General features: G+C 37.9%; 1 long non-coding RNA gene across 1 annotated transcript in view; it reads left to right on the top strand.

Moving 5' to 3' along the window:
* Positions 1-15,024, top strand: part of LOC110481501 (uncharacterized) — a 90,076-nt gene that overhangs the window by 60,077 nt on the left and 14,975 nt on the right. The window contains exon 2 of the long non-coding RNA XR_002467262.3: positions 12,162-12,238. This is a non-coding gene — a long non-coding RNA (uncharacterized LOC110481501). The remainder of the gene's footprint in view (positions 1-12,161; positions 12,239-15,024) is intronic.

The following is a 15,024-nucleotide window of genomic DNA, read 5'->3' as shown; positions in this document are numbered from 1 at the left end:
CATATTAAAATCGTAAAGCAAAGACATAAATATCACACCAGTGGGGCACATAATATTCATAAAATTATTACTGTCATACTGAGATTCCTCACAGGCTCATCCTCTGAGTGCTCTCTTGCTTGTTATTTGGGGTGATATTGATGTAGTGCTGGATCAGTAAGTTGTGCTTTCCAAAACAAGTTGCTAGGCACATCAATGTTCCTATACATGTTTACATTTTTTCTCCCTGTATATTGGTTGCAAGCTTTTTCAGTTTATGTATAGCAGATTTTTGACAAAACCTCTTCACAGTTTCTTTTGTGTGTTCATTTCATTTTTTATTTTCCTATAATGCTGCAGAAATGGTATCTGGAGAAGGTGCCTGGGATGTATTCATGTATTCTTTTACTTTTGTTTCTTACTATTCCTCCATTTTTGAATCTTTCTATCTGTTATTTCAGTGAATAGCCAGTAAAACCCCCACCCCAATCTCAAAAACAAAATGTTACATAAATATTGAAAATATTCTTGTATTGAGCAGTAAAAAGGAAATCACAGTTGAATGGAAAGGAAGGAAAGCAGAGCTTAGGCTGTTTTAATCTTTGCGGGGGAAGTGTCACTTTCAAAATGAAATATTCTCAGGTTTCAGCACTAGAGAAAATTATCTAAAGAAAACAAAAAACCTAGGTATTTATAAAGAACACTTCTAGTGAGCAGGAAAGGAACACTTAGGAATATAACTTCTTGGACTGGGAAAATGGGGTGGTTGTGTTCCATGCTGTCAAATAAATATTTTTGGAGAAGTGGGTTCTCCAGGATTCTGATTTCTTGACAAAAAGTGGGGAGGCATGCTGTTTTGGGAGACCTTTGAGTGTGCCTGCTCACAGTGGAGAACCCCAAATTCATAGCAGAAATGGAACTGTGCCAATATGTAACCCATCTCTCTGTCTAAGGGAGAATTTGGGACATGCTCAGCTCAACACCTCCTTGTGCCTCACAGTGGCCCCAAGCGCAGAGATGCCTTGGGAAGGCTGAGCTAGAGCAGAGGCTTGGCAGAGTTAAAGAAAGCCTTTATTAAAAGGATCTCCTCAATGGATGCACCTTGGGCAGCACAAGAGCCCAGCCAAGGCTGCACCCAAGATGAACCAAAATGGTTCCAAAATGCACAACTGCTCACAGGGTCTCTCACTTTGATCAGTTCTGCTCATTGACACCTTGGAGTTCATTGTCCAGTTCCAGCTTTAGCCCAGGCAGTCCCACCCTGCTTGTTTTTCTCTCTCCAGCCCACATTGTTTGTGCTCTTGGGCTGAGATTTGGATCATTTGTCCTTGGTCCCCACCTGGAGAAGGAATTTTTTTTGTCTCCCTACTCTGTGAAGAGAGCTCACCATTCCATAATGTGAAGCCCAGACCTGCACACTAAAGCAGCGCAGAATCTGAAAAATTTAAAAGCCAAATGCTGAGGCATCATTTCCCCCCTTTAGAGGCTTGACAAGGCCTTTACCTTGTTGAGACTCTATTCTAAATATTTGCTATTAATAGCATGCCTTTGTGTCTCATGGCCTGGCCAAAACCCCTCCCCAGTCCCTTTCTGCAGCTTCGTGAATCAGTGTCCACAGAGTATCCCCACCCTGGGACCTTGGAGAGCATCTGTCCCACTGTTGTGAGGAGAGGAGCAGAAATTTGGGCTTTATTTTGGATTCCACCATCACCCTCATGTTGTGCCCTGCCACTGTGACCTCTGTACAAAGGAATCAGGGGGCTGGCTGGCCTCAGGCAGCACTCTGACCCAAAACACCTCCAAAAGCTCTCAGGGAGAAGATGCTTGGCCACAGGGTACCTGGGGGCCGACTGAGTCCCTCTGTTTGCTGCAGACACCATGGATTCCTCACAGCGTTGTGTCCTCTGCAGGTTCACTTCCTCAGGCCTCTCGCCTCAGACAGATGGCAAAAATGGAAAGGATTTTCTGGCTGATTGCTTCTTAATTTCCTTTCCATTATTTCCTCTGCCGTTGTACAGCTGCCTGTAGATCCAAGCATGCAGAGCCAGGCCTGTTCCATTCCTCAGGACACGCTTTGCTTTCCTCCTTGAGGGCATCATCAGCGATCATCCAACCCAAGCCATCCTGGACTTTGAAACAAACACTGAGACATCACCCACCTTATGTTTCCTCCTCTTTGTTCAAGGGGGAAGATGGAGTATAAATCATAAAATGTCTCTCCTTTACCATTTGCAGTTATTTCTAAGTGTCACTGAAGGTGCTCTTGTCGGTGAGCCCTCTCAGTCCTGTGAGATGTTTTTGTGGAGGACTTAGTTACACATCTTACACCATCTGGAAAGAGAAATCACGTGGTTTTTGATGCCAAATCTGAGAATGATCCAGTGGATCTGAATGTAGAGTCAGGATTAACAGACTTCTGGATTGATGGCATCTAGAATGAAGACTCATTACTCAAATCCTTGGTTGGGATGATTCCAGGCAAGCAAGCAGTATAGCCACACATTTGAAAGTTGTTCTGATTAATGATTTGTGCATTCTTGAGCTATTTCAGTTGTCTCTTTTTAAATCTTTCTCATTGTGTGGTGTGAACCTGTGCACAGCATACTAATTGTGTGGGGCATGAAATGGTGTGAGGGAAGCCAGGGCTCTGTTCCCAGTGGTGCTGTTGTCACCTTGAACAAGGAACCTCTCCTTGTGTCTCTTCACACAATTTTCCCTTGAAAATTGGACCTGAAAGTTGACTGGAGCTTTGCTGCTGCTGTAGTTAGGAGTGATTTTCAAGGTTCTGGTGCACCAGCTCAGCAAATAAAGCTTTACTCTATGGGTGCTTCTTTATTCTCCCTTCTGTGTTCTGAAAGAAATTTATTTGTTGGCCAATTTGTTCAGGGCATGCAGCACCAGCTTTGGTTTTGGCAATGCTATACCAGATAGGATATGGTGTGTTTCCAACTACAGAGTTAACTTGGATTGTAAAAATTATTCTCCATAGCTGAAAGATTTTTTCCTACGGTAAGGCACAAATTTTTCCCTCTTACAGGATGAATTGCTATTGTAAATATGTTGTAATTGGATTAAACCACATTATTGCTTTCTAATGCACTTTTGGATAGGGCAGTAGAGTAAGAATGCATAAATTGAAACATTTATTCTAACAATACAGAAATGCTTTCTTCCTTCTTGAAATCTTACATATTTAAGGCAAAATATTGCAAACATCCTCTTTCACAAAACATTTACACCAAGACTGTCAAAATATATAAAAAAAGAAATCTGGAAATCTCTTCTGCCAAAACCAGTCTATCCTTACAAAAATTTGGGGTTGAGGAGATACTTTTTCAGAGAAACAAATACCCTGAGGTAGGGTTTTCCATTGTGGTTTATACTGGAGTTGCCCACAGCCTACCATGGAATGTGTGAACTTAAATTTTCCTTTTGAGCAATAAGAACATGTGAGCAGGTCCAATCAAAATGAGATTCCATGAAAGGGCGATTATGTTTTCAGTAGTGAGACTTGCACCACAAATAGTCTCCAAAAGATTATGGTTTTCTCACGGTTTGCAAAACTTAAAGTCTTCAAGAAGCAGACTTGAAGACAAATAAACAACCAGAAATGTAAATACCAGGATAGAAGGGCAGAACCACAACTGATCCAGACCTATTTAAGCTTTATTGATTTTTATTTTCCTGAGCTGAGGATGTGGACCACTATCTTTAACATCCATTAGTGGTGTATTTAAACAAAACTAAATAAAAGCTTGTAAACATGATTATAGTTCCTACAATTTCAGACCCCGCTGCATTTTCTTATTTTTATGCATTTGATGCACCTCTGTTTTATTAATGCCCTTCCTGTGGTATTTTAATACCCTTCAAGGTACTGCTGAAGGGGAAGGCAGCTGCCCTTTGAAAGCATTCCAAAACATTTGAACCAATTTAAGCCTTCACAATGCTGCCTAAAACTACAAACAGCATTTCTGCTGCAAAGCTCAAAGTTTTAGATTTCTCAGCTGTATTATGATATTTTTTAGCACTTAAATTTTTAATCTTAACACTTAAATTTTTAACACTTAAATTTGCTTTCTCTTTGGATCAGCCTAAGAATTGAAGGACACTTTTTGTGATGTTCCCCAGAACATCTGGCACTGCCACAGTCAACAAATTGGACTGAATGGTAGCACTTTAGTTTTCCATTATAGCTGAACAACAGTTTTGAAACTTATCCATGAATTTAGCTATCAAATCCATGCTCAGGCACACAAATAAGGATCACCTGACGTTCAGTACAGGAAGAGCTGACTGGAGGCCAGATTTGGTTTACATATACTGCACAATTGATGAGTTTTGATTTGCATTGTGATGTATTTTAATCAATCAATACTTAGAATATGTGGGGTTAGTTATAAACTGTGAAGTTTAACTAGGAGGGTGAATTACAATTATTCCAAGTCAGTCTCAGAGGGGGATATCAGGAAAAAGGGTCTGGATGCAACCTATGAAAAAGCTGAATTTTCTAATCTCTAGCAAGGAACTTTGCAGACTGAAAAATCTGCAGAAGAGAAATGAAGCTGCTGGATACAAGTTTGTTAGCTTAAGGAATAGCAAAAGTGAAAAGGGAGCATAATGAATGGCGATTATGGACGCATTTAAAAGCAATAAAAGGGAATTATTTGATAGCTGGAGCAGTAATTTAGGTATAGGGCCATCCAAGAATGAAGGAATTATATGCATAAAAAACTGTTGACTGGAAAAGAAACCAGGCACAGTACAAAGAAACTTAAAAACTAAAATAAGTTTTCTCAAAAGATAAGGGATTGGCTGGCAAAAAAAATTGAGGCAGAGAACTAAAAGATGATTTTATTTCATTCCAACTATATCCAGTCTTTTTTTTTTTTTTTGTACTGTGTATAGCAATGACAAGTTTTTTGCAACCTCTGCAGTCCTGGAATCACTTTGTGTCAAATATTATGTACTTCCAAACAGGAGAGCTGCAAACCCAGGCTGCCAGCAGAGCTGCTCGTTTGAAGAAAAAATACCTTTAAATAACAGGGTGGATCTGAGGCTCAGCAGAGCTGCTGAAGCTCCTCACAGAAGGGTTTTCAGGTACAGTTTCCAAATCCCACAAAAGCTAAAGATCTTTGTGAGCCAGGAGAATGGAGGTAGTGCTGCAGGATCTTAGGGACAAGGAGCTCGAGGCTGAGCTTCAGCTCCACAATGTGCATTCAGCTGTGTAACCCATCAGAAAGTTCCACAAAACAGCTCAGATATGATTATGAGGGCAAGAATTGTTAATTTCTCTGTAACATTTGGCTTTTACCTTTTTTTTTTTCCCTTAGTAATAAATGATTTGTAATTCTCCAGGTCATGAGTTAATCAGATGTTGTCAAATGACTGTTGGTAAAATCTCCCCATGGTTATGAGATAGGTTTCTGTAAAATAAATGTAAATTCTTTAAATATTTCTTAAATATTTGTTTTTAAAGGTTTCTTTTTTAAAGAAACCTGACACCTGGCAGATGCTGTGCACTGTGGAATTGGACAAAACTGAGACACGTGGCTGGCTCTGCAAAAGTCCATGAATTGTCCTGATTTCTTCAGACTCATTATGTATTTCAGACTATAATTTAGTGGCAGATTTACCTCCCCCATTGCAGAAATACTTCTCTTTGTATGAACTTTTATGTAATTAATGTGAAGCTTAATAATTCTAATTTGTGAAACTTAAAATCAAGTTCTGTATGTATTTTACTTCTGTGCTACTATGCTTTTGTACCAAGAATGTGTTTAGATTTAGGAAATTCTATACAAAATTTATGCAAAAGCATTGAGTACATATTAATGTATGACTGACAAACAACTAAAATTATAAACATTATATTGTCATTTATTGCAGGTTATTCATGAGCATTTTCCTATTTTCTCCTTTTTCTTTGGGTGGAAATTCTGTATAAGCACTTCTCTACTCAGAGAAGTTGACAGTCATGGCAAAATAAATTCCTACTTGAATTCTGATGTTTTTTCTTTTTTTTTTCCTCTTTTTTCTTTTTAGTAACTTTATTTTGCAGCAGTTATCTTGAAACAACATTGTTTTACTTGTGAGAATTTGCCCACAGGGGTGAAAAATTCTGATACCACTAGAGCAATTTTGGAAGTGCATCTCCTCTGCAGATAACGTGCATGAAGTACCTGTTTTGTAGCAGCTGCTCTGGGAGAGCACTGGCCAGGAGAGGGGGTTACAAGGCAGAAGCTTTTGGAAGCAGAACACCAAACAATTTTTGTGCTTGGGTTTGTTTTGTACAGTGAGGAACAAAACATTGGCAGCATTTACCACCAGAACACTTATAGACTGGAAATCTTGCACCAGAACTAAAAAACACACCCCAAATTTCTACTTTCTAAAGATTTTTTTTAATTGTCTAGCTGCCCACCTTGCTGCAATAACTATCTTTCTCATTAATATAAAATTTACAATATCTTGACCTGCAGCAGGTATTATTTTAAACCCTAAATATCCTGATTTTTCAGTGCATGTTAATTTCTCACTTACCATGGCAAAATCACAGTAGGTTTTCCTAAATGGAAAACAGACTCCAAAATGCCATGGGGGAATATTCTACTTAATTCTGAATAAGTCTTATTTTTCAACTTCTTTATTAATAGTTTGGCTTCTTTTTGCATACTTAAGTAATATTTTGTTTATAAAGTTATTTAATGACTTGTCTTCTGCCAACTCTTATAAAAGATTCTTTATTCTTCATTATTCAAAGTGAAATTATAAGCATACTTTTAATGAAATTTCATTCATTTTCTGGATTTATAAAATCAGGTTTGCTTATGCTATGTCGTGCTTTCCTAGGGAAAACAAAAGAGATATCTTTTCCTGATTATTTGTGTTGAGAAAAAAAATCTTATAAAGAAAGAGCTCATCAAATCTTCAATCTGGACAATTTCTCATGGCCAGCCTGGTGAAATACAGGTTGTCCACTCAGAACATGGAGATTGATCAGGGTTTGTAAACTCCCAGGTCTGGGATTTGCTAAGCTGAGCAGGTTTTTCTCTGCTGCCTTGCATTGTATGAAGCTTTTTATTCAATATATTCAATATAAGCTTTATATATTCAATATAAAGCAAAGCCTGGCTGAAGCACTGCTGGGGTGATGTCCCAGTAAATGATTTCTCAGGGTTCAGGGCATGTGGCAATCAGGCCCGTGCTTTATAATTGTTTCTCACTAATTAGCTGGCTCACACACATTGTTTTCAGCTCTCAATTTGTCTCTCCCTTTTGTGCTGTCAAATTTATCATTTTTCTTCCTGTTCTCCCACAGCAGAAAGGAAAGCAGGCTGTTCACAAGCTTGGCCTGCTGCAAACCAAAATGTTGTGTGAAACAGGGGCTGCCTGCGCTGGCTCTCAGGATCTTTATCTGTACAGCACATCATTGTGAAAAATGCATATTTTATGATTGGCTTTTTGCAACTGTTACAATGAATATTATATGTGTAATGTTAGAAAGTTATGCTGTATCAATTCTCTTACGTAGTGTGCTAAATGTAGTTTTAGGTTACAACATAATGTTAAAATAGAGTCTATGTATGTGGGGGAAGTTTTTTTTTTTAAGAATGAGATACTTGTTTTGAGGAAAATCTTCCAAATCTTCTAAATCTTCCAAAGGAGAGAATTTATGGCTTCTTATCAAAAGAAGCTAATTTCTTTAGGCCTTGCTCAGAGTCGAAAATGCCAGGGGATTAAAGGAAACAGTTGACATACAACAGAGAGTTTCTTGTTTAGAATAGCATGTATGCATAACCATGAAGGATGTATGAATATGCAACAAGTGCATTGTTTTAAGGGTAATTCCTTTGTTCACAAGGCATGCTTTTCTCGGACTTAGTGTCCGAGAGCATCCGGACGTCTGTAATTCTTTGCTTTTTATTGTCTTGTAATTGTCCTAACTCTAAACTTTATTGCTCTAATTATATTACTATTTTTATAACCATTTTAATATTATTAAACTTTTAAAATTTTAAAAACCAAGTTCTTAGCGTTTTTCACATCATGGACTGAGGGGTGCTGCTGCCACGTTATTAATGCTGCTCTAATTAGGTCGATCCGTTTTAATTAGCACACTGTCATGTAACAATCTCATAAAATACTTTGTGTAAGAAAATTGATCTGGCTCTAATGCTAATTAGTTTGCTAGGCTCCCTACCTTATAAATGGGAATTGATTACTTCCCTTCAACCCCTCCTTCTTTCCTATTCAATAATTCTCCTATAAACTCTGTATTCTCTTTTTTTTCCCCCTCATGTGACTTCTTTTTTGTTGTCCCTGTGTCTCTCTCAATTAATTCTGACCATAACCCCATCTCTAGTGTAACCTCAAAAGAACAGGGCTTTATCACTTGTCACAGAGAGTCTTCCTCTGTTAATTTTTTTTTCTCTGAGGAATTTGCCAGATCAGAGGCCTGAAATCCTCAGGACTGTTTCAGAACCAAAGCTGACAGGGTTAGGCCCAGGTCAACCCACTCAGGAACCAAAGGCAGTACAGAGCTAAGGCTGCGCCTTGAGTGGAAGATTTATAAAGACAGCAGCATTAACATTACAAAAGAAGTATTTTATTGGGTCTCACATGGGATTTGTTTACTGCTAGTAAACTGCAGAAGAGTGAAAAAACCAGGTTAATAAATAGCAGAATGAGCAACAAGATAAATCAACTACTCCTCCGTGCTCTTAAAAGCTCCTTGAAATTGGGATTAATTTGGTTAATTGTGAACATAGCAGTGATGCCTAGAAAAGTCTGCAAATTCTGGCTTTGTGAATTTAAAATGTTGTTCTGGTTCAGTTCTGCTTTCAGGTTTTTAATAGAAAGGAAATTAAGGGACAGAGACAAAAGCAACTGCTGAAATTTTGTTCGCTTTTGTTCTTCCTTCTAAACTGGCCTTCCATGAATATAAATTATTTGGGATATTTATAAGGCAAAAAACCCCAAAATTAAACCACAAAGAAATAAGAAAAACTAACTAAAAACTCTGAAAGATCAAATGATAATTTTATTTTTCCATTTGCCTTTATACTTTTGTTGACATATTGGCTAAAATATATTTTTGACATATTGGCTAAAACTGGTATGGGATTAGGTGCAGATGTAGATATTATAAATACCAATGGATCTGGAATTGATGCAAGCAATCTGCTGTGCCATGCTGGTTTCTCTGAATGGCTGGGCATGCTTTGGTGTCTCCAGGCACTCTGCTTCTTTCCAGGTTTCTCCACTCTGGGAGTGGTGTTTGGGACTCAGCGTTGGTATTTGACAATTACACACACAGCAGTGCAGGGAAAATGTCTGTGCAGTGTCCCAGGCTTGTGTTCATCATTCCTTGCTTGTGCTTAATAAAAGTGTGCCTGTCTTGCAGTCAGTGTTTGCAAAGCCAAATCTCTGAAGCCTGGCTGTACCTGCACTTCTCTGAATTGGTCTCCAGAGCACCTTTTGAGTGCATTAGACATGCACACATCACGATCCATCTCTTTTCCTGACCAGCATAATATTTGTTTCTGCTGTTGCAGTACAGATGATGGGAAGGAAGCAGGAGAAGGATCTCTGGCTATTGATTGATCAGTCATTGTCCATTTTTGCTCGTAGTGACATTTGTCATGTTCAAAAGTGATGTTTTCCTTTATTTCTTGATGAAATAAAAACCTGAAGGCTGCTATAATTTGATGAATGTATCTGTGTCAAATAAATACTCAGAGACATTATGTAGGATGTCAAATTATATTTTTATGCAATTTATTAATTTTGGGAATAGATGCTTTCTTAGTCTTGAACTAATTCTCATTTCATTAGAAGCACTTTTTTTTTTTTTTCTTTTTAACTTGTGGCTACCTGCTAAGAAATGTTGCTTGTGCTTTAAGCTCTTTCAAAGCAATGTCAAATGTCAGTATGTATGAATAAATATTTCCTAACTTCCTGAAACATTTTAATCTATTTAATAAGAAGGAATTCTAGTTTATTTTACTGGAGATATTTATAAAATTTGGTCTCAGTGACAGCTGAAAAGAAAGGAGCCATTTGAACTTGATCAACATAAATTTTTATAATTTTTTGTAATAAATTGGGCCCTGACATTATTCCTTTGTTAATGCCTATCTGATCAGCATCATGCTTCTTCCCTTTTCTAGCAACATTGTTGAAACAGCAATTAGGATTATATCTTGCTAATGTGGTATGTCTAAACCAGTTTTTTACTTTGGTTACATCAATATCTTGATTTCCCTTCCATCAGGACACATCTTAGTTTCCTGCAAGGTCTGAGGAGTGCTGATCAATTCCCAGCACACTCTTTCAAATCCTTTCAGGGAGATGCTGAAAATACTCTGGTTTACATCAATCTGCAAATGAAGCAATGACTCTGAGGCTGATAAATAGTTGTAAAAGGGAAAGGCCAGGATGAGAATCTCCTTATTCAGTTCAGCTTACAAATAAAATCTCCCAGACCTGGTTTGTCCTGCAGGGAAAACTTCTCTAACCACAGGCTGCCTGAAATCTCTGAGCAATGGAAAATTTGCCACAACAGACACATAAATGAAACTTCTCAGCAATTACCTTCAGCTTCTAATATTCAACTTGTCTCTATTTTGACATTGATGAAATCTTGACCCCTTTAAAAAACCTTTTAATATAGGTAAAACTTATAAACCCTTTATAAAAAAACTTTTAAACCTTTGAAAATAGGTACAATTAAAGTCATCTCACTGCTTCTTGTAGATCTCAGACCATGGCTTCAGAAAATTATAGATAAATATATAGGTAAAACTTATAAACCCTTTTAATATAGGTAAAACTTATAAACCCTTTATAAAAAAACTTTTAAACCTTTGAAAATAGGTACAGTTAAAGTCATATCACTGCTTCTTGTAGATCTCAGACCATGGCTTCAGAAAATTATAGATGCCAATGGTTTTTTATCTGGAGGAGATAAATTAATGCACTTTCCCATCCTGAACCCTTTTGCTCAGGGTGTTGCTGTATCCTCCAACACCTGCCACATTTGATCCCAAAGCTGTCCCAGCATTGTGAGGAATAACTAAGAGAGGTCAGGGATTGCCAAGTGCTGCTAAACACAGTCCTTCTATCTGTGTGAAAAAAAAAAAAACAAAACCAGAAACAGGATTAAATTCGGGCACCACTCTGAGGGAACTGACAGGAAATTTTGATTTTGACCGCAGGATATCATTAAAAATATTTTCCCTGCTGTGCCATATGAGGCTTAATTAAATATTTGTTCAAACAGCCTGAGTTTCCTCAAATGAAAAGATGTAGTATGAATATATTAATAAAATTTCGTTACCTGAGCCTCTGAAATCTTCCAGTTACCAGGAGTAAAAGAAGAGTCGGCCTTGTAAGGCATTTTTTGAGGGGGGGTGGGAGGGGGGTGGTCTGTGCTGAGGTGTCACTGGAACATGCCTGGACTACACAAGAATTCCAATAAATTTGTGGTCTCTGCTGCTGTCCCTTATTTTTCTACTAGAGTGAAGCCAGAGTTTAAAATTTCAGAATTCTGGTGTGGAAATTTGTGTCATGGGGCATCTCCTTTCACAGAGGGGAGGAATTCCCTTCTCCCAATGTCCTTGTGCTCCACATGATTTTCCAGGATTTTTTTTTGTGTGATCCTGCACTGTCACTAACAAAGGAGTTTCCCCAGATACTCTGGGGTACCCATGAGTGCAACGTAGTGTAGGATTGAAGTTGTGGATTTATGTCACCTCTCACTCAAAAAGAGCAAAGGCAGAAAGCACTGAAAGAAGGAAAGAGTTGTCTACAGATACATTAAAATATATATGCATTCACACATTTCTAAAAATAAAAGCAGACCAGGAGGAGGCAGAAAATTTTTATATATTTTTTAGTTTTAATAAAAAATACTGCCCTGCTATTCTGAATTTTAAGGTGCTCAGAGTTTATGAGGCTTTTGGTTGGTGATTCAACATCTTAATTTACATGAAAGTGTGATTTTTTACAATTATTTTATTTGAAAGCATGTCATAGCAAAACAAGTTAATATCTTTTGTATCCTTTTGGTTGGGTTTTTTTCCTAAAATATAATATTCACCCTTTTAATGCTAGCAATGAGATCATGATTAAGTGAAATGGATATTTTATTGATCCTAAACCATTTTTGTTTATGACAGGGCAAAAGAATAAAAAGACAAGAAAAAAAACTTGGGCTAATGTTCAACAACAATGCTGATGTTGCTACCAAGATGCGGTGAGTGATTCTTTGAATATTTATCTCAGATTGAGGAGGATGTTAAATTCTCCTGGCTTGAAAATACCCTGTGAGTTGCTGAGGGTCCCTTTAGCTTCAGAGCTACTGCTTACAGTGTTTGCTGTGTGTACTCTCCAAAATCTATCTGATCTTTACATCTAATGCACACAGCAAAAATTCCACTGCCAGCTGGCAAAAAATGAGTGCAATGTCATTAAGGGGTCACATTTAGAGTTATGATATAGTTGTGGCTTTATCAAAGCATGGAGGGGTTTGTATAGAACCTTCAACACCAGAACAGCTCAGGGGAAATGAATTTTCTGCCTTTGTGATGTCTGGCTGGGCCATTGCTGATGTCAGAATTCTACAAGTTGATAAAATATTGATAATTTTGGAGCTAAAACAGGGAGTGAAACAGAACAGTCCCACATTTGGGGATTCAGATTGGACCTTGGATACACAAATGCTGAGGGGAAAGGGACAAAGGCTCTTCCAGGCCTGGAGCTTGTGCCCTGGCCAGGTCTGAATCCATCAGCAGGGACACTGAATGTGCCCAGGAAAAGCATAAAAATGTCAATTTTACAAAAGTAAGAGGAGACAAAAGCAAATTGGTTCAAAACCTGAATTTGAACAAATGGGGACAAACTGATTATTTCACTTTGGAGAAAAATCTGTGGCTGTTTCCTCAGCTGCGGGAGGGAGCTGAGTGCCTCGAAACAGAGGAGAGCAGCTTACAGAATGCACAGAAAAAGGGGCAAATGGGTTTGAATTGCTGCTTTGGAAAGAGCCAAATATCTCTGTTATTACTGCAGTGGGGAGGCCAGGGAGCAGGCACATTGCTCTGCCCTGCTGCTCTTTTTTTCAGCTCTTCTTTCAAGAAGGAGGGATTGTTCTTAGGAGCAATATCAGTAGTTGCTGTAGCTGACACATAAAATGTGGTTTTTTTTTTTTTTTTTTTTTTTGTGTGTGTGTGTTTTTTAATGTTTTTTTTTTTAATTTATTTTTATTTTTTTATTCTTTCAGTTCTGATTCAATATGTGCTGGGAAAGGCCTTGAGAAAAGGAAAGGGGGGAACTTTTGGAGGCAAAGTTTCTTGCTGGCAAGTGACCTGCAGGCTGTGGAGAAGTTGTTCTGTGCAGATGGCCTTTTCCATCTGAAATCACCTGCTGTGGAGGCAAGGACCTGGAGACACATTCTGTATCTTCCAGCTCATGGCTGAAATCAGCTAATCTCTTTCCATGGTTTCACAGAGCATGGAAATTTACTTTTAGTAAGCTTAGAGAAACACTGATTTAATGAGAGGGAGAATCTTAGGTTGTAACTCCATGTTGCAGAATTTTTTTTCTTGTGGTTTTAGTGTAAGTTGTTTTCTTCCCCTGGCAGTATATTCTGGTCTCTAGGAAGTAGAGTGCCCTCTGAGCTAACTTCTTGTTGGCTGCCCTGTTGAATATGTAAAAAAAAAAAAAATTATGTCAGAACAAAAAAAATCTGCCTAAAAGTTGTTTTTCAGCCTGTGTTTTTGTTTGTTTGGTTGTTTTTTTTTTTTTTAAGTGACCCTGATTTAACACAGGTTGTAACAGAGAAACTCAGGGGGTGAAAAAGTGCTGAACAGAGACAGCAATGAGTAGCCAGGACAAATTAATCTTAATTAAACCTAATTAAGGCTTAAAACTAGTCTTTTTACAATAGCTCCTATGTCATGGAACATCAGTCTCAGAGGTCCCATTTTTGAACAGCTGAAATTGTTCTAGTGTAACAATGGGAGTTAGTAGAGGCAATTACATTGCTCCATAAAGATGAAAAATTGTCTTTTGAAGAGGTAATTCATATATTCTTGAGTGACTGCTGCCATCAGAGAGCTTTTCCCACTCCAGTATGAGATCCACTAAAGCAAGGTGATGGAAGTGCCCCGGTGCATGGCAAGCAGGCCCCTGGCAGTTTCTGTAACCTTGGCCATGAACTGACTAAAGACCTTTTCACCCTGGAGTGCTGCATGTCCTGCATCCTCCATGACTGCAAAAAATCCTAATATCGAAGTTTGGACCCCAAACCGAAGTTGTCCCCTGCACAAAGTTGTGCTGCCCTGATAGACCCAAGGGAGTCCATGAACATTAAACTCAGCCAGTGAACAATTGGGATTTTCTTACAGCTCAGTGCACCTCAGACCAACAGCCTTCTCTTAGCATGTTCAAAATTCTCCCAGGACTCTAATGAGACAAAGAAAGTGAGCAGAGTGGCATATTTTTCTTCATAATTTACTCTTATTCAGCATACTCTTTGAGCATTCATATCCCTTTCCTTCTTTCCATTTTGGGTTTATTCAATTCAAACTTTTATTTAATCAGGTACACTAATACTTGGAGGCTTTTCTTTATACATCAAGGTAGTCTCACACTAAAACCAACTTTCACTGAATTTTGTATTTATTGAATGTTAAAAGTAAAGATTAATAAGATCTTAATATAATTATTTATTATTTTAGCTAAAAATTCAGTTATCACTTTTGCCATTATAGTTAAGGCGTGGATGTGTAACCAGTAATTACTGGATTCCTGTACATTTGTATTTCAGAATAAGGTAAAACCACAGAAGTTCCATGTATAGTTCTTCCCCAGTAAATATCACACAGATAAATTTAAATGTTTATATGCAGGCCTTCTGACTGCATTTAGTCCCAAAAATAATAAAAGCCCAGAGGTCCTGGCAACAAAATGCCAAAGTTATAAAGGACATTATTCTTATGAAAGTGTGTTTGGAAGAACAGATTAAATTGTTTCCTCATGTAT

The sequence above is a fragment of the Lonchura striata genome, chromosome 2, assembly GCF_046129695.1.
Source record: "Lonchura striata isolate bLonStr1 chromosome 2, bLonStr1.mat, whole genome shotgun sequence".
NCBI classification, from domain to species: Eukaryota; Metazoa; Chordata; class Aves; order Passeriformes; family Estrildidae; genus Lonchura; species Lonchura striata.
This window is presented reverse-complemented; position numbering and strand designations above follow the sequence as displayed.